The sequence below is a fragment of the Nipponia nippon genome, unplaced genomic scaffold (assembly GCF_047370975.1).
Source record: "Nipponia nippon isolate SJK-2023a ecotype South Korea unplaced genomic scaffold, ASM4737097v1 scaffold_3, whole genome shotgun sequence".
Classification (NCBI taxonomy): Eukaryota; Metazoa; Chordata; class Aves; order Pelecaniformes; family Threskiornithidae; genus Nipponia; species Nipponia nippon.
In genome coordinates this window covers 86179101-86197566 of record NW_028262347.1, presented here as the reverse complement: position 1 = coordinate 86197566, position 18466 = coordinate 86179101, and the positions used below count along the sequence as shown (strand labels likewise).

At 43.0% G+C, this 18466-nt stretch overlaps 1 protein-coding gene across 8 annotated transcripts in view; it reads right to left on the bottom strand.

Moving 5' to 3' along the window:
• Positions 1-18466, bottom strand: part of SGMS1 (sphingomyelin synthase 1) — a 98586-nt gene that overhangs the window by 23188 nt on the left and 56932 nt on the right. For 4 of the 8 annotated variants that reach the window (XM_087765865.1, XM_087765869.1, XM_087765867.1 and 1 more), the window contains one exon: positions 13220-13528. The exons of 1 other annotated variant lie outside the window; for it this stretch is intronic. The gene's annotated coding sequence lies outside the window, so the exon portion shown is untranslated. Of the gene's footprint in view, positions 1-10018; positions 10145-12946; positions 13056-13219; positions 13632-14965; positions 15105-18466 lie in introns of those variants that run through there. 3 more of the 8 variants (XM_087765866.1, XM_087765871.1, XM_009466041.2) reach the window with 3 other exon arrangements.

Below are 18466 nucleotides of genomic sequence, written 5' to 3'. Positions count from 1 at the left end.
TATTTCTGGTATAAATAGTGCTAACCCAATTTTTTAACACATTCCTCCTCTTTCCAGCAATATCTGTTCAGAGTTGTACCATAAATCGATATTCAGATCTGGAAGATGTATATCTGTGTGAAGAGGAGGAAGACTCTTATTGAACATTTGGTCTAGAACAACCAGAAACCCAGGAAAGGCGGCAGGGCAGGGAAGGCATTTTTGATTGCCAATGAGTTATGGGTGTACAATCTTAATGATCTTACTAGATCCAGATCTACTGAAAATTCAGATGAACTGCCCCGGCATCTTCCTTTTGTGGTTAATGCTACAAGCAAGAAAAATATCTCTCAGCTCACTTGCCAAACTTCAGCCACCTTCTTTAGTCTCTTTGCCACTGATCACATGGATGCCAAATCTCGCTGTTTGCAGTGGAGATCTGCCACTGTTGACGTTCGGCTTGATGGCAAAAACACACTCATGTTCATTCAGCAAAATCCAGTGCAGCTGGAGGGACGAATCCTCTCCCCTCCCCAGTCCAGCCATCCAGCATCTCCTTCTTCGAAAGCGAGAGTGCCAGAAAGGGAGGGCAATTCAGACCAACTCTGTTCCCTGCTCTAAGGGTCCCTATTCTTTTGCCTTTTATAGATAATTTTATGATTGTTGCTTGGGGTTTCAGGACTGCTGCTGCTGCCCCTGAATGTGACACTCTGATGCTGCAACAAGCTCCAAATTTCAGAATTCGGATTTCAGAAACCCTAGATATTCCTCCCTCAGCACTGAAAAGTAGCTTTATTTCTGTATCAGACTCCAGATCTTAACATCATTGACTATTCATACTCAGCTGCTCCTGATCTATGTCAGACATGCCATCCCTCCCATTGATTATCCTGTGACACCAGCAAATCCTACTTAAATCTTGTTTCTGACAACAATTTGGCATTGAACCCAAAGAACGGGTATGCACAAACATCCTCCCCAAAACCGTAAGTGCTCCTAACATTTTTAATTGCCAGATATTTCAAGAGCACAAAACAACATTGAAAACACACTTGCTTCCACACCGACAGCGACTGTGTGTACAACCAGGTATCAGTCAAACACTTTCCAAGACCACAAGCAGAAACGCTTGAAATCATCACAGTGTGTTCAGAGTCTGCAAAATACTTTATGTTTTAAATATTCCTCTCAGCTTAAAGTTATTATCAACTACATTTACAAATAAGGAGAGATATAGAAAGTTAAGAAACTTATCTTGCTATCTAACTGTTCTGGAAATTATAAATATTTCAATAACTGACTGAAAGCCTCAGAAGTAAGTTCCTCCTGCAGACATCCAATTACATCTGATTTTTTTTTTTCTAGTGACAAACTTGAGGTATAGGAGATGTGCCTGCATCATGCTGTCCTAACATCTTTATGGAGATGTCCATTAGCCACCCAGCAACTCCGGTTACCATCCCAGGGAGTATCTCCGGCAGGGTGGCTCTTGGCCATCCTTTCTTCTGCAGGTAGTGACTCCACTATCTAGCACTCCGAACACAAAAGACTAGATGACTGCGTAACAGATTCACACGCTGAACTGGTAGGTTTTGAATGCGTCAATTAAATAGGTTCAAAAACCTGTAATTCCAGCCAAACAAGGGAATCTCAGCTCGAGCTACTGGCTAAGCATGACTAGCTTGCATTCATATCATGGAAATAAAGCTACATAGTATTTAAATATTATTTAAAATTAGTGTTTAACAAAAACAATATTTCAGCTCACAAATTCCCCCACCTCGGGAACGCTATCATCCACTACCTACCCACAGCCTGTAAAACTGCTGCAAAGCAACTCAAAACAGAGTGCAAAGCTCAGTCAGCAGTTTGTTCACATTTCACAACCAGAAATAATTAAAAATACTTAAATCAGACGCCTCTTGAGATGATTGTTCATGCGATACCTCTTCTCCTTCCATAGGAGAGACAGGGGAACCAGACCCAGCCTGCTATCATCAGCACAAGATTGTCCAGCTGCTAGCACGAGTGCACAGCCTCTAGCAAACTTTGCTTACTAGTCTAAACATTTGCTTTTAACTAAATGAAGGCAAACTGAGCTGTACAGGACAAACTGTATGATACGCTCCTCAAAATCATTCCTTTCATTAAATCGTACATTAAGCAGGAGGAGTTAATGGCCTGCAGCACAGCGCTAGGCACAATGTCATTTCCATGATCCACCCCAACGTAAGCATCCATGGACTACATCACAGCGCCTGTGCTGTATTGAGCACTAACAACTGTAGCTCCCTGCGGTGAACCGTGCAGTGCTTTCCATCCACACGCTGGTCACAGCAAACAAATGAAATTGCTCAGATAATTTCAGTTGGTTTAGAAATTGAAAAGGTCACATCCACTCTTGGAAAAAACAATAAAAATCAGCATTCCTTCCCAGAAAGTAGACATGGGAATTAACCATTTAATCTATTAAGGGACGCCTGTTGCTCTGAAGGGATCACTGAGCTGCTTGCCTGCAAAAACAAGACTGGGCTTCATAGCTCCTGTTATACAAATAGGTTAACATGCAATAAGGACAACAAGCCCTCTTCATTTACAGCAGCAAGAGAACTGCAGAAACCCAGCAGCACTATTCTCCTTCCAGCCACAGAAAGAGGAACCCAAATAAATTGCAGGGAATGAGATGAGAGGGAGGGAGAGGGGGAAGGATTTAAACCTGCAGTCACATGGACACCGTAGCTTTCTGCAAGCAGATGGGTGAAGCCCAGATTAGCAAGGTATTAATGAAAGCAAGGCAGTAATGTTGATGAGGTGCAGCTCAAAAATAGCCAAACTCTGACCTGCCTCACCAAGCAGAGTGAAGCTCCCCTCTCCCAGACAGATTGGTATTGGCTGCGAAGTCACGGCTCTGCTGACTGATGGGAAAGGATGGGAGATTGCAAGAGAAGCAGAGCACAGTTGGAAAAAGCTGCTGAGGCCGAAGCTAAAAGATGAACGGCAAAGCAGGTAATGAAGCAGCAGCCACGCAGGAGAGCACAATACTCCTTTAAATCATCCTTCAGCAGCAAGACGCAAAAGGCTTGCTGGGAATAAGCCCTTCCCATAGGTAAATACTCAGAAGATGCACTCTCTAGAGATGTCCAGCAGGATGCAACATCCCTGCTGCGTACCTGAGGAAGCAAACAAAACAAGGGAATAACAATTACGCTGATGTTTCTAATGGGCAGGGGCTCATCTGAGCAGTGGAGCGGTTAGGATGTTACGGTACTGCAGAAACTCATCTGATGATGAGCCCTTGAGAGCAGGACACAAGTAAAACCCTGTCCAGCGACCTCGTGACAGGCTCCGTGACTACACAGCACTTCAAGGCCTGGGAAACTTATATACGCCTCCTAAACACATTAGTAAACAGAATATTTTAAAAGTACAAAACAAATAGGGGCTAATCTGACATAGCTGCTGCTTTACCTACTCATCCCATGGTCAGACTCGCTCTACAGGACTACCCTTGAACTGTGCTCTGACATGCGTCTTTTAGGTAAATCCTAAGAACATCTTCAAGATCTTCTAGACCTGATAAAATACAGCATTTTAATAAGAAGCCATAAAAAAAAAAAAAAGTTCCATGTACAAAGATCATGAACATTCATTATCAGTCCTCCAGTAATGCCAGTGCTTCTCCTGCACGCAATACAGAGCTGTTGAAATGACTACTAATGGAAAAAAAGTACTATTCTGGAAACGATAAGATCGAGTACTGTAAAGCATTCATACCAAAAGATATTAAACAGCCACAGTAATTTGCGTTTGGGGTTTGTTGGAGTTTTTTTTTTTGTTTGTTTGTTTGGGTGGTTTTTGAGGGGGTAAAGGTGGGGCTGCATTACCAGAGACTGCACAGAACATAAACACACATGAAATTTGCTTTTAAAAGCATATATAATATTATCTGTCCTTAGGCACTCCAAAACCTTTTTGTTGGGTCTGAAAACACCTACATGCACTAATATTTAATGTGGGCGAGGGGATAAGAGTACCATGCCAGAAATCCTGATGAAATATGCAGCTCACCCTACGTGGCAGGACAACAGCACTGAGAAAGAGTGTCTTATTCTTATTTAGCCTATAGTGTTTCACATCATCAGTGAAACAATGTAGGGACTTGATTTAATTTGATCCTGAGACAAACTTGTGCAGGTCTGAATTGGTCTTCGGCAGCCAAATTACAAAAGCCTGACCTCACAGCAACAGCCCAGGAGTAAAAACAGCATCTCCCATGAAGTACAGGCAAACGGCAAATGCAGCATCTGGCACATGAACCAGCCTGGTCCAGCCACAGCATGTGCACATGGATAACTCAGCCTGTCTCATCCCAGCTGAAACGCAAGACGTGCCACGTGCACAGCATCACGTGAATTAAGTTTTAAGGGAAAAAACACTGATCTCGGACCAGAAAACCTGTGGCCACAGGACAGCACAAGGATATCGTGTTCCCATCTGTTACGGGGATTTCTTGCCCTCCCCAGAGGGCACAATGTGATCTGCAGGAGACGGTTGTCAACAGCAGGGCTGAAGGTTCTCCTCACTTTCTGGAGGAGTAACAAGGAAGGATCAATATTTAGAAAGACGCTGAGAAAGAGCGGTCCAGCCACCAGGGAGGAGAACACCACGCGCACAGCGCCAGCCCAAAAATCAGGAAACTTGCATTTCCATAGTTCACTAAAAGCCAGTTTTTGCCAAGTAACCAATTTCCTTACACTCTTCATTAAATAAAATATGAAGGGCAGGCGGAGACGTAAAATATAAATGCATACACTTCCATAAGCAACACGCCCTGTTATTGTAGATGCCGCATACATCATTGAGGACAACGGGACTTAAGTCCACTAACGGAGGGCACAATTCAGGATCAGTTAGCAGGCAAGGAAGTTTTATATTAACAAGTGTTGCATTTATATTCATCTTTGTGATCCTCACTGCCTAGAAATAGCAGAAACCGCTTTGGTTAATGTATTATTTAGTCAGGGCAAACGGGTGAAAGGCAGAATCAAACCTCAAGACAAACATCAGATAATTTTCGTGTGGATCTCCACCAAATATAAAACTTGCAATGGGATGGCAGGACACTCGCCAGTTTGGAAATTAAGCCAGAATGGCTGAAACGATCCTTCCATCAGATTTCTCTGCAAAGCTGCCTGAAGATATGACAGTAGTTATGAACTGCCCTATGGAAACTCGTTGCTGTACCTGTTTTCCAGCACTTTGCCACGCATGTGAGCGCAAACACAATGTCTTTACATTCTCAAGTGTTAGCAGTTAGAAGTATTGCTTTGGCAAATTTCCCTGGAGAAGAGTAATAGCTACCCATGGAAGACTTGCCCCTAATCACTGGCATATCCTTTTTCCTTTTCTTAATTTTTTTTTTTTTTATTTCAGGCAGCTGACTGACAAATAATACTGTTGCAGTGCTCATGTTTACAGTGCACAGCATCTTTCTTCTCATATTTGCAAAATTTTACTCAAAAGGCACAGCAGCTTTCAAACAACTGGCAGCTGGCACCTCAAAGTTCAGTCATGAAAACTAACTGTGTAGCTAGTTGAAAACCACCTTTCATCTTGAAAATTAGGATGTGGTGTAAAATATTTTCAGACTACGTTTTTACTACCCCATATTTGCAAAGTGGACTTGAGGTGGCTGCTGTAACTTGCAGACAGATGAACGAGTTCAGGATGAAGGCTGCGCTCAGCTGTACAAGCAACTTCTCTAGGACAGGACAGGACATGCGAAGCTCCAAGGCATCAGTGCTCAGGTCTTTACGGAACTCCATAAACTTCATGGAGTTTATGGAACTCCATAACTCACTCCCACCATACAAGGACCATAAAGCTCAACAGGTCCCTGCTGAAGTTCCAGAAATATCAGGTCTGCCCCAAGCATGAGGAAAACCCAAAGCCATGCATGAGCTTGTGGCTGCCTCCTACCCTGATTATTCAGAGGTTCAACAGAACCGAATGTCATCTTCATACCTGAAGTACTTTCTGCATATAAAATCACTTCTGCTTCCCTATTTTGAAAGTTACTTATAGACAGGAGTTCCTCCCTATTTCAAAGCTCTGCATAAAGCTGGATTTATTGATGCAGACCCATGATTCATTACTAGAGCAAGCTGTAGGAGACAAACTGTATCATGCTAGAATCTAGCAAAATCAGGAAGACAAAAAAAAAAAAAAATCAGGAAGAAAAATCAGGAGTATTCATCCCAAACTGAGACCTAGACAAAAAACAGTATGGGTGTTCCTGCCCTCTGTAGCTTTTTTCTTCCTTATTTTTCTTTTCATCAGCAGTAGCGTCCGCTCTTCCCTCCCTCCTTTCCCTCATCCTCTGCAGCTTGTTTCAGCCCCGCATGTCAGACCCTCCCCAGCTGAGCCACACATGCTCCAGATTAAAAGGTCAACAGGATTAGGAGAAAATGGAGAGGCTGCTGAAATCAGGGCAGTGTGAAACCATCACCTGAAACAGAGGGCAGAATATTTCAGATAACCTTGTGACAGACAGGTGGCAGTGCCAGCAGCCCAGTGAGCCCCAGCAGCCTCCTCTTCCTCCTCCCCTTCCAAGGGTTTTTAAAAGAAGGAGAATCAGTCTGAAAGGATCCCGAGGACTGTAAATAAATTATGTCCCTGTTCATCAATTAGCTCAGGCTGCACTGAAATGAAAGCCACAGTGGGCTCTGTAATCACTCAAAATAAACTCCTCTGACGGGATTGCTCCTGTGCTGATGGCTCAATTATGCCTAGGAAGACCGTTACAGAACATTAAACATTAACAAAAGTCTGAGCCTGCGTTACTTTTCTCCCAGATAAATCTAATTCAGTAACCGAGTGCTTTTAGCTTAAGTAACCCTGAATTACTGGATCAATTCTTTTCCCACCTTTTCCTCACAAGTTGCAAAAGCCAGGCCACCACATACAGGGAAAATGTTTGCAAATAGTCCCTTTGCTAGACAGTTATATTTTTATTATACAGGGAAGATAAATTTTTATCATTTAAAAATATATACGGTTTGGGAGACGGTTGTTTATGTAAATTTAGTAGCTCAGAAATCAAAGCAGTGGCAAACTGTTCTCCTGGGTTATGAGGGTTTACTCTAGCTTCCCTAGAAGAGCTGCTTCACTTCTCTAAAATCCAGTCCTGAGCAAACAGTTCCACAGCTTACGTTTTCTGAAACTGCAAGAACCATGAAGACAAAGAAACTCTAACACAGCAGAGTTCATTTCTCATTTTGCATTTGCAATATATTATTTGCTTTTTGTAGCTTCAAGTTTAACAAGACCAGAGATACCCTTGCCATCTGAACTGTCTCTCCTTTCTCTCCCTGCAACTGTTATCAACACAAAGTTTCTTGAAGCTTGCCCAGGTCAGATCTTTGCTGTTCTAACCTAAGTACGACATGCAAACACATTGCAGGGAGCTGAACAATGCCAGGATTTTGCTGTGGATTTAGGTAGGGTGTGACTAGTTTAGAACAGACAAACCAATGTCCCCAAAGAAAAGCACATGGCTGAGATTAAACGAGAAAATTTCAAAACACAAAAGGAGTTAGAACTAATAAGGAAAAAATCCAGAGAGCTGGGAAGACTAAGAAACTGAAATCAAAGTTGCACCAAAACTAACTAGCTGGTGGTCTTCCTACTAAATCCTCCTCATCCTTAATGCTTAATACTCACCAATCCCAAAGCATCAGCTTCCCCAATATAAATAAATTGGATTTTACTGGGTTCAACTTCACGTTTTTTAAAAATTAATAAAGTATAACAGTGTCACCATTCTTACTAGTGAAAAATCTGCTTGACTGCTAAAGTGGTCTTTTAAATTTACAAGAAAACAGTGTTATATGTATCACTGGGACCAATGAATTTTTACTCCTGGTTACGAAAAGCAGCCCAGTAACAAGGGAGAAAGCATTCTGAAGCATTTTGAAACTTAACTGAGTAAAACTAGCTCCTTGTCTTCAGGATTTTTTTCCAGAGGGTGAAAGAGTAACTTCAATTCTTAAATTCACTTTTAAAACACAGAATAATTCCAGTTTCACAAATCAAGAGGTAAAATTTGACTCAATACCAAATTCCACCAAGCTCTAAATATGCTTATGTCTACAGCTTATATCTACAGCCCCTTGAAGAGAGTAAATGCCGTTTGTCTTCAAGTCATTTGCCCAGGGAAAGTGTTACGTTACAGGTTTTCTGAACTAAATATTATATAGCTAAACATTACTTAGTTATGTTGAACTAACTGCTGTTTTCCTTCCACCATGTCCTGCGTAGGGAATACTTAGTACAGTGTGCTTTCTGTTTTTTAGGATTCACCTAGGGTGGATATCCAGGATATCTGAAATGCCTCTGGATATTTCCTTCTTCATTTGGCACTGAACTGGATGGTGCACTAGTTATCGATGTGTGGCTGGGAGTGCTACAACAACAGGAGCTCATCTGAACCAAGATGCAGCTTAAGAAATCACACTGTTCTCAAGACTGACAAAGAGTTAAAAAAAGGAAGCAAACAAAAATAAACCCAAACCCCCAAAACCAAAGACAAAGAAAGCATCAGGAAACAAACTTCTCAGCAAAGAAAATAATGTTTTCCTTAACTGGTTTGTACCCTTATTTTCAGAAAATATATCCAGACAAAGTTACAAGGACCAGTGATAACCACGATGACTAGGGATAAACACTGAGTGAAGAGTTGCTGACAAAACACTGTATAATGGCCACTTCCTAAAAGCAACGCTTAAAAACTTTGCCATTTACAAAGCAAACACTATATTTACCTTGGCTTGTCTGTTGACTACCTTTCTCCTGACACATCACATGCTTATTGCAAAATAAAGTCTCCTTATAAGAGTGTAATATTATAACCAAGCAAGACAGTTACATTTGGTAAGTGAAATTAAGGCCCCAGTACTTTTTATGCATTTTTTTTTTCCAACTGCTCAAACTCTCCCTATAACCTATCAGAACATGTACAATTCAAACAGCAAAGTAAAGTAAATCTCCTTAATCTCTTAAGCTGGGTAGACTAACCTGAATTAGCTCAGCCCCAGTTAGAAACGGCAGCATGCGTGCTATAGCTCTGATTTTAAACCCGAGCTGAGGAACGCTTCGCACTGCTAACAACAGCTCTCGATCTGCTCACCCGAACTCAGCTTCAGCCCCTGCAACCTGAACTCGGGTTATGTGCACCAGCAGAGTTCAACGAGCCTTTTCTTGGAGGCATCCCCTCCCTCCTGCCTTGTATCCCCATCCTCCTCTCTTGCGCTTGGGTGACTGCACAGTGGAAAAACTGCTCTTTTCCTGGTTTTCTCCTGAGCTGGGCAGCCGAACCAGCTGGCTGTGCAGTCACACAAGCATAAGCAAGTCCTTCCCCTTTCGGTGGCAGTAGTGAGTTGTCAGAGCAGCTTAGCTATATGTTGAAACCATACCTCAAGTTTCCTAATATGCCTTTCTATTTTTAACCAGTCATTTCCCCTACCTTTTCTGCCATGCAGACAGCTGCAGAAAGCAGCTGGAGACAACAAGTGCTCCATCAGGCCAATTTTCCTGGCAAAAAGTCATCCACAGGCCAGCGGCAAGTGCACAAGGGGCAGCAGAGACACTCTCAAATGCTACCCCAAACCCACAGCTCAAGGCAGCCGAGAGGGAACAGAACTGTTTTCCTTTTTCCCGTCTCCCGTGGCTATGACAGCTCTTACTGAACATGGAGCATGGTGGCCTGGTCGTCCAAAGGACTGCCACTCTCCTGGTTCACGCAAACCAGCTGAGATCCAAATCAGCATCTCTAGTCCCTAAAAACTCAAAAGGAAAAAGGCTTAAGCAAAGATTCAGAGCATGGACCTGCTTCTGCGCTTAGCTGCCCGGGCCAGCTCTCCCAGGACAGAGATGGAGGGACCACTCCTGCCTTCTGCAAGCCAGCGTTACCATTTGATACAGCACTTGAGAGCTCTTGCTGGGATGTCCCCAGTACAGAGACCTCCTTTGAAAAACTCACATCTCTCGGGGAAAGCTCTTCATCTTCTCCTCCAGGTTTGGAGATCTCCTCCTTCAGGCACTTGGTACTAGGTGTAACAGACACACGGCAAACCCTGAATTCTCTCCTCACCTGGTACAACAGCTTTAAAAAGATGACGTGCAGCCACCCTGTAAAGTTAGCCAAGCAAAAAGGGCACTTTCCTGAGCAGGAAGAGCAGTTTTGAGCTTTCACAGGCGAATGGACACCCAGGGATGCAGAGCACAGGCTGTGCAAGGCAGTGAGCCACATGGAATGGCATAAAACAGGCTTTTGGGTTTGGGGTTTTTTTGTGTGTTTTGTTGTGGGTTTTTTGTTTGTTTGTTTGTTTGTTTGTCGTTTGGGGGGGGGTTGGGGTTTTTTTGTTGTTTTTGTTTGTTTGTTTTGGGGTTGTTTTTTTTTGTTTTGTTTTTTTTTTTTTTTTTTTAAAGTGAGGTCCAGGTTTCTGAGCTGTGCTCCCTAAGGTCTTATTAGGACGAAGCATCTTCAGTGAGAAAACTGAAAATCTCCTTGTAGGACCAGGCAGACCTTTGGCATAAGACAACCAGACTGAGAGCTTGGCACCTAAAACACACACAGCTTGGGGAGGGCAAGGCACAACTCCCACACCGATTCAGGGAGCTTAAGAGTTTAGCTGGAAGTTTTGAGTCATGCTCTTAGATGTGGGCAACTAGAATAGCTTAAGACCTTCTTGAGCTAAGCCCTTCTTCTCCTGTTCAAACAACAGCTTCAACATCGCAAATGAGGCTACTCTTGCTATTCTCCATATAACATGTTTTCCTATGCTACATATTTTCTACACTCCAAGTTACTTGCACAAAATAGGCTTACTGCAAACATGATCGATCAAAACTTAAAGCAAATGCAGACAGGACTCTACAGATTGTAAGTATCAAATGCCTCGGAGAAATCCGTTTTTTCAATGCCTACAGAAACAAAAGTCAGGCAAAACAGAAGTATGGTGTGGATTTAAGGACAGCAAGACCTACAGCAAATCTTCCCAGCTCAAGCAGATTCGAATCACAGGATCCCAGGAAACAAAGCTGCTGAGCAAAACAGCCCATCAGCCATAAACCCATTTAAAACTAAGTTTCATTAATGAGTTACAGTATTTACAGGTAGGTAAGAGGCAGAAACTGATGTGATTCAGCAATTGCCATGATGCTGCTGTGGCCAGGGGAGAGAAACCCCACCGTGAACACCAACGGCCCATATCCACACGCAGCACGTGGTAGGTAGGTCTGAGAACCTGTTCCCCACTACGCGCGCCAGCAACGGTCCAGAAAAGCACGCTGCTCTTGTGGTTTGTGGGTAACCATGTGTCTTAGTCGCCGTTTTCTGCAAAACTCTTCCTGGTCTTGAGTTACTTCAATGCAGAGTTGAAACACTGACTCCCCCCACCCAAAACTGCTTCAGAACACGAGTTTCTTGTTCATGTGAAATAAAAGCATTATCCACCTACGGTTCCTCCGGCACAACAGCAATGCATGAGCTGATCCCACCAAGCAGCCTGGGATGCTGTTTTCCCCCTCTGCCTTAGTTGGAGCTGCTCTGTTAGGAAAGTGCTTTAGTCTTTGTGCATGGGGAGGAGGTCCTCTCCCATGCTTAATCCACTGGACTACATCACTTTATTAACCAGTACGGAAAGCAAGACAGCAGCATGCACCAATGCACGAAACCAAGATCTGCAAGTAACTTCACTTCTTACCTCCTGGAAAAAGGGCGTTTCGGGGGTGAGAAACCTCTTTAGCAGCTTTTACAAACACTGGGACTGTGTGTTAATGATTTACCTGACAGTGCTGTAAGCAGGTATTTGATAAGAGCGTGTTTTGTTATGGTCTGCCTTCCTGCCTTCGTCTGCATAACCAAATCAACTCACAAATGAAGTAGGCATGGTATTACTTGACAGGACAGGAAGAAATTAATGCTCCTCTAAGCTTGCTTACCCCATCCTGCTTTAAAAAAAAAATTTATTTATATACACATGCACATATATACACACAGAGTAAAAACCAATGCCTGGAGTAGCTCTTCTATGTGTATAAATATGTGTGTGTGTATATATATACATATATATATAAAAATATATAAAATACACACACACACACAGATGAGTTACTGCAGGCACAGGGTTTTTTTTAGTTTCTTCCCCGAAAGCATAGTAAAAAAAAAAATTGTTCAACTCATCACTATAAACCTATTAGAAAGCTTCCAGATTAAAGCATGCAGTTCAAAAGAGGTTTATGATGAGAAGAAAAGGCAGCTATGCCAGAAATGCACAAATAGGATCACATACTGCAGAAAGACTCAGCTGTGTATCTAAGACACAGCTTACAGATAAAGTTATATTCTTCTTTCTGAAGTGCGTTCAGCTCACCAAGAGGATTTCTGTGGTTTCCCCATGACTGCCTGTGTTCCTCTATACACCCAGGGCTACCCTCCTCTACAACCAATGCATTCATGTTTTTGGGCAGTGGGTGACACCGTGACGCACGCGGAGGGGCACAGTCACATGGCACTGCCTCTTCTATGTACGGCTGCTAAAAAACCTCACATAAAGTCTAAAATACATTCTTGCTCTTACTGTTTCATATGAACACTCACTGCAATTGCCCTGGGTATATCTGGCAGCAACTAAGGGTGTTAGGGGTGGGGAGAGGTGCCCAGGATCGCAAGAGGGACAGCAGCTTGTCCCTGACTTTTAGTTTGTGCAAGCAAGCGCTGCTGCCACGCCACAATAACTCTGATCACCTTGTACCGGTGTGCCACAAACAAAACCTCCAGACCTAGAAACCATGGAGAGACTCCACTGTGCCTCAATGCCTGGCCACAGTGAGAGATGAACCTGTCTGATGGAAACATGCTGGACCCTGGTCACAATTCGGGGGGGGACAAGACAGGGGTACTCACCGGCTGGATAACTGCTGCCCCAGCTGCTGGCAGCCTGGCTGGCTTTTATTTGCTGGGGTGGGTGGAACCCACCAACAAACAAGAAACTAACCACAAGCTTGAGTGCCACCTTTAAAAAAAAAAGAAAAAAAAAATCCCCAAAAGACATATTTTAGATCTTATTGTATCCGAGTTCTTCTGCTCACTTCCAAAACACAGCCCCTGGCCCTTCACCAGCAGTCGAACAAGCTTTTTAACTAAAACGGGATCATCCAGAGCTGGAGAGCTACTCACTCATGGAAATCAGGTGGTTGGTAACAGCAGCCAACTTCTCCTCTTCCCAGCTGCCAGCCAGACGCGACGCTTACAGCAAGAGGAGAGGGAGACAGCAGCAAGGCCTCTGCAAGCCGAAATGTTTTAAGATTCCTCCGCCACTTCGGCAGAGCAACTCCCAGACCCCGAGGATCTCACCAGCGTCTCCTTCACAAGCCGAACTTCCTTCAAATTAAAAGTTGCCTTTCAACTTCCCCACACCGGCAACGTCGCATTGGGCTTTGCCAGGGCTCCTCTGCCCTCTGCTTGCCAGCCCTGTGCGGGAAGTGCCTGGAAAGGAAAAGCAGGAGAGGTGAGTGGTCCACCAGAGGCGACGAAGCGAACGCTCACCCGCTGCCGCTCCCTCCCCAGTCGCGCTGTCTCGCCCCGCTGAGTGCGTCAGCAGCAGACGAGAGGAGGAGATGGAGGAGGAGGAGGAGGAGGGATGGGAGTGCCAGCCCAGCGAGAGGGCTGCAGTTTCCTACAGCAGCTGGTGTAACGCCTCGCGGCAGCTCTGGGTTTTACCAGCAAAAAAACCAGCTACAACAGGGGGAAATAAAACTACCGTATAAATTCAGGTCTGTTGATTCTTCATGTATGCAAGTAACCCAAAGCAAAGCCTTGCATTAGTATTATTTCTGAAAGACTCAATATGACACTGTGAAGCTGAAAGAGTCAGTGCTGGGAGGAAGGATTTGTTTTTCCGATACATATAAATAACAGATGTTAAGTCCTACCTTAAAAGAAAAAAACCAACCAAACAAAAAAAAAACACCAAAAACAAAACACAACAAAAGAAGTCATATTTCACCATGCTAAAAAACAAAGCAAAGCAACAAAATCCCCAACCTTTCAATGAAGTTTCTGGCTACATCCCACTGCTGCCACCAGCAGCAGAGTCCCTGGGTAGGAGGCATCACCAGTCCCCGAGGGCAGGCATCCAGCCTTTATCCCAAAGGACACCAAGAACTGGAAACACATAGGACCAAGGAAACTAGCACCTCCTGCACACAAATATAGGGGGTGGCAAAGATGAGCGAGAAAGGAAGGTGTGAAGCATCCCTGGTGAGCATGAGAGGGAGTGGAGGACGTCTACTGGCTGCCCGCCACGGGACAGCAGGGAGGTCCACGTAATTGAGTACAAAACCACAATACAGAGCAGACTGAAACCACATGTTGGAAAGACTGATGGGATGAGCAGCACTGGCAGAGTGTTTTCCAGCAGCTTACATGAGAGCAAGGACTCTACGCAGTCCACTGTCTGCTGTAAGCAAAAGAGATACTGTCCAGAAGTGAAGTCAGAGGCATATGAAGTGGCCTGCTTCCACTCCACAGACAAATTAATGTGGAAAAAAACCCAAACAGACAGACACCAGCATTAACAAATAGGAGCATCAGGTTTTCTGAACTCCACCCCAGGAGAGGGAGCCTGCAGCCAGCAATACCGAGGAATCTGCAGAGCCCCTGCAGAAGAAATACAGGGTGGAAAAAGTATTTTCAGAAGCCACACACAGAAATCCCTCCATACTGACCTTGTCATATGGAAAATAAGTATTTTTAAGGAATAGTTGGTTTGGGTTTTTTTAATAGACACATGCCCTTGGACATGCCCACCAATCCTTGCTCCTAACACATGTAGACAGCCCGGTAACAAACGCAACAACGTGTTCACAATCAGCTCCTCCACAAAGTCCAGAAGCCAAAAAAGTCCATGGGTTTGTCACTAACCTTCAAATACTGGTGAGGAGGGGGGTGGGGAGAAGGTTTTGATGAGGGACTCCAAACATCAAGTTGTACGTCTGCAACCACCAATTCAAGCGGAACACAGCAAGCATCTTGTGTCAGCAAGCCCAGCCAATTCCCCTGCCTGTAATTAATTTTAAAGAGTCTTTTGTCTTAAAGATCAACAAAAAAAGCACTTAGCTTAAATGGTCCAACTTGTCCCTTTCTCCAATAGCTTTTTCCCTAATTTAAGAATTGAAAAACACATAGGCTCATTCTCCTTTTCCTGCAGATCATCATTAACACGTGAGCTGGCAGACCACAGCTCAAGTGAACTAACCATCAGATTTTCTTTTTCATAGCTCTTTTAGGAAGGATTTTAACAGTTAAGCTGTACCTCCAGCAGGCCAGAGAGTCAAGTCCAAGTCAGTCCATTTTATTTTAAATCTGAGGAGAAATGAGAAGTGTGGATTAGCCACTAGTGAGCTCCCCATGCCTTTTCTCCAGCAGTCTTTTAGCAACTGAGCTCCATAACACTCAACAGATGCATCTGTCCAACCTCATCCCGCTTTCTAGGAGAGATTCGGGAGTAGAACTGGTAATTACTCATTAGCTAAAGATTTCTAGGATTTAATTCAGTTGGTACCAATTCTGTAAATTCCTCCCACTGAGCATATATATGAGGAATCAAAGGATTAATTAGAAGACACACTACAGGCCGTGCATTCCTTGTTATGTAGATGACATTCATGTCTACTTTGGGCCAATACACACCTCATGGGACAGCAGAATTCACTTGGTGACGACAAAGGCAAACTTAATAACTCACTTCTGACAATAGATGCATTCATATTTGAGAAAAATGCTCTTTTATTACTCCAGCAGATCTTATCTTTGCAATTTTGTCCCCTCAGTGATCCACAACTGTATGGGTTCAGTAACCTCATGGCACATAACGAACCCAGCCCCATCTTCCCACGAGTGAGGTGGGGCCAGAAGGGAGACAAGACAACAATTTGACGAGTATTATGGGTAATTAAAAGCAAGCTTTGGGAACACCTTTTCAACATGTTTCATCATTATGCATTTAAATATTGCATGTGTCCAGACAGATATAACTTAATACCTGTAAAGCCCTAAACAAATAAAAAGAAACATACTTCATTAACTTTTCCAAAGTACTTGCAAAGGGTTTGTTTTTTTTTTTCCTTCTCCTACGCACTTCAGACAGGACATATTCAGCCTAAGGGCTAAAACGGAGGACAGCCTGAACTGATTACATCATTTTCTTTCTATAGGACTCAACATCTGGGAGTATCGCTTTCAGTTAAGTGTCTGTTGCTCTGCTTCATATCCACCTTCCCACATTGTGCTTCAATATGAGAATAACGATTAGCATAAAAATGCCTGAAGAAGAGAGATGGCCACTGAGTGTTGACCTGTTTGCTTCTTTCCTGATCAGGACACGAGCTATGTGACACAACACTAGATTTGAGGTTGACTGCTGGCACTTAAGAGAAATAGCTACTACCAAGCTTCAGTGCTAACGTTTCTTGGTAATTCAAGCACTACATGCACTGGCAAGAGAGGATCCTTCCAAAAGTCTTGCCAGGGAAAAGGTCTTCCTTGCCTTGACAGCTTCAATCTGTCTACACATCAAAAAAAGTCAGACTAAACAGATTATATGGAGTCACCTTCTCCCTTGCCCATCAGTAAAGAAACTATGTACTAGCAGATGAAATCCAGCACTGAAGGTGGGAAGTCTAGTGCAAGTAAAAAAAACCAACCCTACTCATTCACACCACCAAGCAAACTCAACCCTGAGGTCCAAGCACCGCAACCCAAATGTAGAAAAACAGCAATGACACTACCTCCAACTGAGCTGTGCGCATGGCCGAGAAACAAAAAGCAAGAGGATTTTAAAGTGTTTTGGAGTAAAAGGAGAAAGGAAGCCTGAGTCAGAGATAAGAAGAAATACAAATAAAGTTTAAAAGCAACTGATACACAGAGAGTAGCTTTACCTTCTCCCATCTCTGGAGACATCATGAAATAGGTGACAATTTTTAAAGCAATGCATTTCTCTCTCCTTAAGTTAGTAAGCAGCTCTCTTTCCAATGCAAGGCTTTAAGGAAGGAACTACACGCTTGCCTCTTCAGGAAGCGTTTTTACAGGACCCAGCATGGAGGCACGTGGCTTGCCGGCTACCAAGGACCACTACCAGCACAAAAGTGAGTATTGACTGTCAAAGACTGATTACTGATTTTTAGGATCAACACCTACCAGAAAGGAAATGTTCATATTGCTTCACATGAGCAATATAAATCCATACATCCAACATACATATCCCAAAAACCTTTTAAGCATTTTTTTTTCTTTTTGTCTTTTTTTACTTCAAGTAACCTGACTCTGGTCACTGATATATCAGAAAAAACGTACTACAGGAGCGTTAAAAAGCTACTCTGACCTCTGTTTGCTTCAAAACACTTTAAAACAGCGTGTTCAACAGCTTGAGGACAAGTTTTTAAAAATGATTCGAAATATATAGCCCATTCTCTTCAGAGCAAAGCTATTTGGTCTTAACTACAATGTGACTACCTGCTCATTTGAAAGGAAGCATTAGCTATTGCACTGAATCACTGCTTGCTATAAGCATCAAACCCGCTACTTAGCATTTAGTATCACAATATGCTGAACAGCCCATGCCACTCTAAAAGTGCTCCTTATTACTCTTTCAGCACTTTCACCCCCCCAAATAAGTGACCTAGTTTATAGCACACTCACTGTGCAACCTGTAACGCAGATCTCCCCAGAGATTCTGTGAATGCAACAAATCCTGTTGCTTATTATTTATATCAAACTTATTATTTCTTCCAGCTCCAAGCTGGTTTTTTTTAGCCCCTGTTCTTAAGCTGAAATGTCTTTGTAAAGAAAACACAAAATCCAGGACATTGGTAAGTTTTGAACAGCTTTGGCAGAGACCTTTCAGCACATCTGCTTTATGACCCAGAAATGAAGCACTTTAATAAAAAGATGCAAAAACGCTCATCGCTAAAACAAACCTGTTCTGGCCATCACTGCTCCACCCTGTCTTCTGAGGGTTTTCAACCATCAAATGTGTATATTCCTGTTTGATATAACACCTGATTTTGAACAGGCCAATAGCTTAAAAAAAAAAAGTACATAGTGGACACCCCCGCAATCTATCATCTTTCCTACTGAGAAATACCCTGAAACATTATTATTACATATATAATATTATAATAATATTTAATATTATTACCTCTGTATTATGGCATTAACAGCCATTACAACTTCTTACGTGCAAGGCTGTTAAGAACAGACAGTTGCTTTTGAAACTGAAAAAATATCATTAAATTTACCTTAATGGGGTTCTGATATATACTAAAAAGGTTGACTTTAACATCTATGAGTTATTTATTAAAATAACTTCCAGAAATGCCAGGTTAAGTGTTTAGGTGTATCAAACACAAAGGGTGGTTCAGGAGT